The 6,420-nt window shown below is 34.6% G+C and overlaps 1 pseudogene; it reads left to right on the top strand.

The window, feature by feature from the left end:
• The first annotated feature begins 4,164 nt into the window (after positions 1 to 4,164).
• Positions 4,165 to 5,990, top strand: LOC120219075 (annotated as a pseudogene).
• The last annotated feature ends 430 nt before the right edge of the window (positions 5,991 to 6,420 follow it).

Raw genomic sequence — 6,420 nt, 5'->3', positions numbered from 1 at the left:
TATGGTAATTTGTGGGTGGGCTAAATACAAAGCCCTTTCCTTGGTCTAAAACATGAGCTTTTAGCTATTAGCAATAAATAGTCTTTTGAGAACATATAGATTCACGGTAGTGTAAATTGTACTGTGACTTCAAGCATTTGTGTCTTATTAGGTACAAGAAGGGGCCTATATAAATAATAGGTTTTCAGTTCCTGTAAAAATGTAGAATAGAGGAGAGTGAAATTAAGTAATCGTTTAGATTTCAGGTCGAATCATGTCAGATCAAATCAAATCAAATCGGGTTATGTTAAGTTAATTCAATGGTTCAACTCAGATTAGGTGGGTTAATTTCAGGTTGATTTAAATCAGATCCATTTTGGGTTCTGGTCTGGTTAATTTCAGGTCGAGTCAATTAGTTTAGGTCAAAACGGTTTGGATCTAAATTAGTTAAATTTAAGGTTAATTCAGGTTCGGATGAATTTTTGGGTCGGGTCACCTTCATATTAGGTCACATCATTGACAAATAAAATTCATCTCGGGTAATATTAGTTTCGAGTACACTTCAAGTCGGGTCATTTTCGAGTGAACTTCAAGTTGGGCCATTTTCGGGTGAATTATTTTATGCCTTCCATGCACGTCTAATTGTACTTGTATATGTTGGAGTAAATTACAAAAAAATAGAAATAATAATGGGCAGTTTATGATAAAAATAAAATTTTAAGGATTAAGTTAAACAAACATGAAATTACAAACTAAAATTTAAATAAATTAAACAATTGTAAAATGTAAAGTTGAAATTAATATAAAATTGATTAAATATGTAAGGATCGAATTGAACAATTGTAAAATGTAAAGTTTGAAATTAATATAAAAATTGATTAAATTACATTCATTATAAAGTTAATGAACAAAATTAATAGGTTGAAATTATGATATAATTTATAGGGTTTGAAATGGAGTTTATGATGTGATTTTTAGGATTTGGAGTAAATTACCAAAAAAATAAAAATAATTATAAGTCAATTTAGAATAAAAATATAGTTTTAAGGATTAAATTAGAATAAAAATATAGTTTAAGGATTAAATTGAACAAAGATAAAATTACCAATTAAAAAATTAAATAAATTAAACAACAACAAAATTAAAATGAAATAATTTAGAAAGTTAAAATTAATATCAAAATGGATTGAAACCTATGCCTTAGGTTTTATTCATAACCTACAAGGTCTAAAGACGCAACGACTTGAGTCTCGGACTTAAATGTAGAAATATTTACCTGCTATTACTGTTCATCATCATGTACATTTAAAGCTGTTTGGATAATATGTTGTGTAAGTGGGCCTTTAGAATTGAAAGTTTCATGGTTATCTACACCTAGTTGACTTGCAACACCTACGTGTATTATGAGTTGTGTTGTTGCATTCTTGGAATCAGATTGCTCAAACAATGCAAATACCATTTTCCTACGCCGATCATAACCCTGCAAGAGAGTAGGATGAAGTTAAAGGCAGCTCAACACAGGTTCAGTTGGCTCAACAGCTGATTCAGGTACAAGGCTTTGTGTGATGATGTTTTTGTTAGTTTAGACTTTAGACGCAAGAAAAGAGAATTATTGGGGCTAATGGCCTGTTTTGTGTTTCTCTTAAAGGGGGTTGATATCTATGTCTGCAATGGCGTCATCTGTGTATGGATTAGATTTACATATTTTTGGGTTCATTCAGGAGTTGATGAGCAGTCACAGGCAGCAGCAGCTGGAGATATAGGTCATCTGAGAATTTTTCTTCACTATCCATGGGGGATGTTCTTCAAGTGTGGGTAACTACTCTACTTCTGGGCTTTAAGGTATCATTTCCTTAACTTGGGAGGCTCTTCTATCTGGGTGCTTTGTTGTTGGGTTTCGGAGATCAAACTGTAATTCCTAAAATTATCCATCTTCCCGCTTTCTTCGTTTTAAGTAATGCCCATTGTATCAGCACTTTAAGCTTCATTCCTATTGGAATGTTGGTTTCTCTACTCGGTCATAATTTGGTCTATGTTCCTTTATGAAAGCTCTACATTAGTCCACTGTTTTTAATTCATTGCACTCTGATTTCTAATAATTCCTCGTAAAAGTTAGTGATTTAATGATACAATTTCTTAGTGTTATGAGTTGAACTGAAATGACGGATTTTTATAACATGTGAGGATCATATTTTGGCAAATAAAATAGAGTGATTAGTGATGAAATTCATTGTTATCACACCTTTTATTTCAACAGGGGATGTTTGGATTATCTTAAAATTCCCGGGTTTCTCACATCTTTTCAACGCTTTTTTTGGTGTAAAGGCTTTGAATTATTTGAATAATGTAATCATAATTATTCTTATTTAGATTATCTTAAAATTGCTGGGTAAATACAAGTCAATATATGTTTAAAAACTCTCAACCATTTAAAAATGAATGCTCATACCCCTCAAACATGGTGCTCGATCGGAACATCAAGTGATAACAACAAATATATTACATTTATATATTATAATATTAAAACATTAAATATCATTTGAATTGGATTATTTGTAGTCTAAAATAAATATTTATCTTTTAAAGATATTTCTAAAATAATATTAAATTTTAAATTATATTAAATATTAACAAATAATAGTAAATATAAAATATTTGATAAAAATCAGCATCAATTAGTTTGAAAAACATACTTTTCACTCATTTATCAAGTAGCGTAGTCCACCAGCATGTGAAGGTTGGGCTGGGAGTAAACGTCCCCATAACTTGCAGATACATTCAAATTTCACCCATGTTTGGATATATAAAGATCTGAATTGAGATTTAGTAAAACTGTCGCATTAAATGCTTAACTTGTTCAGTTTAAATAAATATCAAAGGAAAGACAGCCGACAGGATATCATGTACTACTAACTCTTTATTTTAACACTAAATAATTTTACTTGGGTTTTTAAATTGTGTTTGAAAATTTTGATTTTTCAAGTAAATTACGAAATCGTATTCAAAGTTTGTGTTAAAAATTTGAAAATGTTAAAAACAACCCGGCAGCCGGCATGATTCTTATCCAGAGCGAAGGGTTGAAGTTAAGATGGCATTCTCCACCTCGTCCTTTGCTTTGTACACTACACCACGTGATAAGGGTATTTTCAAATTCACCTTTGTGGACATAAGATAACACACAAATTATCAACATAAGTGTCTTGCAGCCTGCTTTTCCACGCTCAAAATGTTCATGTATTATGAACTCAAAATAATAATAAAAAATTACTATATTTTATCTGAGACTTTAAATATCCCGTTGGTTTCTTTTTCATTTTAAGAAAAAGAAAATAAGAATATAGCGAACTGAATTTCTTATACGTGCAAAATTTATGGATTTTAATAAAATATCTTAGAATAAAAAGGGGAAATTTGACTTTGACCCTCTAGAAAGCACAAGCTATATGTCATGATAAACTCCGCCCAGGTTTTAATTTTCCCTTTTCTTTAGGGGAAAATGACAACTCTTTTATTATAAAATATTATTTCTTGCTTGTAATTTTATGAGCAACTAGTTAGAAGTGAGTGTAAGCATTGTATTCAATGGGCTGAGATAAAAAAAAAAGAGAGACTTGGGCGTTTTCGAGTTTGGTTGATATAATCACAACGTTTTGCTTAGCATCTGCCACACGAAAGCCGGCAAAAGACACCAAAAAGCCTCAATCAATGATTGATTACTTTTTATACACAACAAAACCCTACCCCTTACCTCGATATACTGAACACCATCCCTCACCACGTGCCCTAAAAAAATGGAGCCGCCAATCAGAGGATGCCATCTCAGCAGATAAGAACCCTTTCTGGAACAAGTATGGGTGGCTTAATCCCTGCCCATCACTGGGATTACTCCTTTAATCCTTTTCTTTCTAAATTTGGGGTACATAATCCAAATTCTGTGCAGAATTAGATTAGGAACTGGCATAGGGTATGATGAGCAGAACTAAAGAAAGAGTGGTCCAAGCATTGTCTTCTCCGGTGCAAGTAAATAGGATTGATTCTCATTTCATCATCTAATTAATATAATAATAATATTAGACATTTGGTGATGTACGTACAAGGGTAAGTCCACACAAGAGGCAGGCCTGCCTATATATTAACATCACACCAACGGATCTTTCCTTTTATCCTCTGCTCTGTGCACTGTGCTCTAATTATTTATTTTTTAAAAATATCTCCTCTCCTCAGTCGTCGGCTCAAATTCTAGTATTTCCCCAGCTGGAATTTCTTTTTTCATTCTTTGCGACACACAGCTAGGCCGCCCTGCATATCGGGGTTTGTTTATTGGTGAAACGCAGTATTAAAGGAGGTAAGAGGAATTCCTCTGCCTTTATCATTTCTTCCTTGGTGTTTCTTTTAATACTAGGCTCAGTGTTGTGTATCATTTTATTCTTAAAAAGGTTTTGGCATTTTATAATCCAACAGCTTTTTCACTCGTCTACTTTTAGTTTCACAACCAGGGTTTAGGGTTTGCATATTTGCTTTGAGCTTTTCTTGGAAAATTGAGATTTGGATGTGAAAAGGAATGGGATAGATTTAACCTACCCTAGTTGCTAATACAAATGTTGGCAGGTATGGTGTTTTGCAGGTGAAGAGCACGATTATCTTTAGAATTAGATGAGTTCGTGTATAAGCAGAGGCGGGAGGGCCTATGGTTTAGAGCTAGAAATAATAAAAGCTACTTCTTCAACTTCAAGCAGAAGTTGTCAGTCTTCACCTTCTTCTAGCAATGGAATTCCCCACTTGCAATCTCCACTCGAAAACCCCGAAGCCCTCGCAAACGCCCCAACCAAACCTACAATGAAGCTGCGCCCTCCTTCCACCGCCTATCCCTGTCTGTTTTCCCCCCAAAACTTTACCAAACCCCCTAAATTCACCAAGCCTCATCACTACTCTTTCTTCCATGATTCTTCCGAACTCTTGTTGTTTCCTTTCCGGGTTATCACGACTCTGTTTCTGCTCCACAATCAGCCGAAACCCTAGAGTCAAAAGTGGAGAACGTTTGTAACAGTGGTCCTGGGCCAGCGATACTAGTAGTGGAGAAGTGAATTCCCATGGAGGAGAGATTCCATGGAAAGGGAAATGGAATTCCAAGATGATTTCGATGCGGAATCGATTCTGGCGGAAGGTAGAGGCATTGATAGCATAATGGGAAGCTTAGTGTGAAGCAGGAGGAGACATGGGAGGAGGAATCAATGGGTAGAAGCAACCTACTCGGTAGTTCATGGTATAAGAATGGTACGGGATTGAGGAAGGGAGTAGGAGCATTGAGACATGTGGATCAGCAAACCAATTGGTGGAATTTCTCGACCGTAGACTTGCAGCAAATCTCACCCAAAACCAACACCACCAGAGCTGAGAAGAAGAAAAGAAAAACAACCCAAATCCAGGGCTGAAGCTCAAATTGAAATTGAATTACGAGGAGGTGAATGCCTGGTCTGAGTCCGACGGTGGCTCCCCTTTTTCACACGAACCTCCCGGAAACGATGTCTATGTATGTTCTTTTTTTTTTAATAGGTCTATCTTTGTATAAAAATATTTTATGTCCACGTGTCCTAAACAAATACGAAAAGGATTGGATTAAAATAGTTTGGATGAAATGGGCGCAGATGAATTTATTGAGTGAGGCGGAAGGCGGAGTGAGGGAGGCAAGCATGCTCCGATACAAACAAAAGCGGCATACGCGCCTCTTCTCTACCAAAATCAGGTACCAAGTCCGTAAACTTAATGCTGATCGACGCCCCAGAATCAAGGTCCCTTTTCCCCTCCTCCTCTCTTCTCTTTTTTTTATTAGTATAATATTAGTAGTACTGATGCATCATCATCATCATTTGCAGGGTCGGTTTGTAAGAAGGCCTAATTCTTGTACCTCAACCGATGAAGGTGACAATTACGTACATGAACAAGACTATACAAGTCAACAACTTTTTCTTTTTGCCTTGTAATGCCTTCCCCATTATTTCCCATTCCTTCCCCCCCCCCCTCCAAAGAGCAAGGTTTTGTTGGATTAAATTTACCCAATTTTATAAATAAACATCATCGTTTCCATTATTTATATTCAGTCACAAACTGTTGGATAAATATTGAATGAATGCGTGGTAAACAAGCATTTTAGCATCAAAACCAATTGAATTCATGTTACAATTGTTTCTTTTTTTTTCTATAATCACGTTTGTCCTACGCCAAACTTATTCATGTTTCTCCAAACTGAATCACGTAATACGAATCTCAATATTATATGGGGTAGAATTGTTTAGGAGTAAAATCTCTTTCTTCTCTGTCTAGATAAGAATGTTTAAAAAGTTAAAATAAAAAATAATATAATATATGTTAACACTAATTCTGATTTTAATTTTTTCGTATTGCCTTTTTTTATTAAGTTAAAGGTGACTATAAATAATATAT

The sequence above is a fragment of the Hibiscus syriacus genome, unplaced genomic scaffold (assembly GCF_006381635.1).
Source record: "Hibiscus syriacus cultivar Baekdansim isolate YM2019G1 unplaced genomic scaffold, ASM638163v2 tig00110204_pilon, whole genome shotgun sequence".
Classification (NCBI taxonomy): Eukaryota; Viridiplantae; Streptophyta; class Magnoliopsida; order Malvales; family Malvaceae; genus Hibiscus; species Hibiscus syriacus.
Note: the sequence above shows the minus strand (reverse complement) of the source record. Positions and strands in the feature narration are given on the sequence as shown.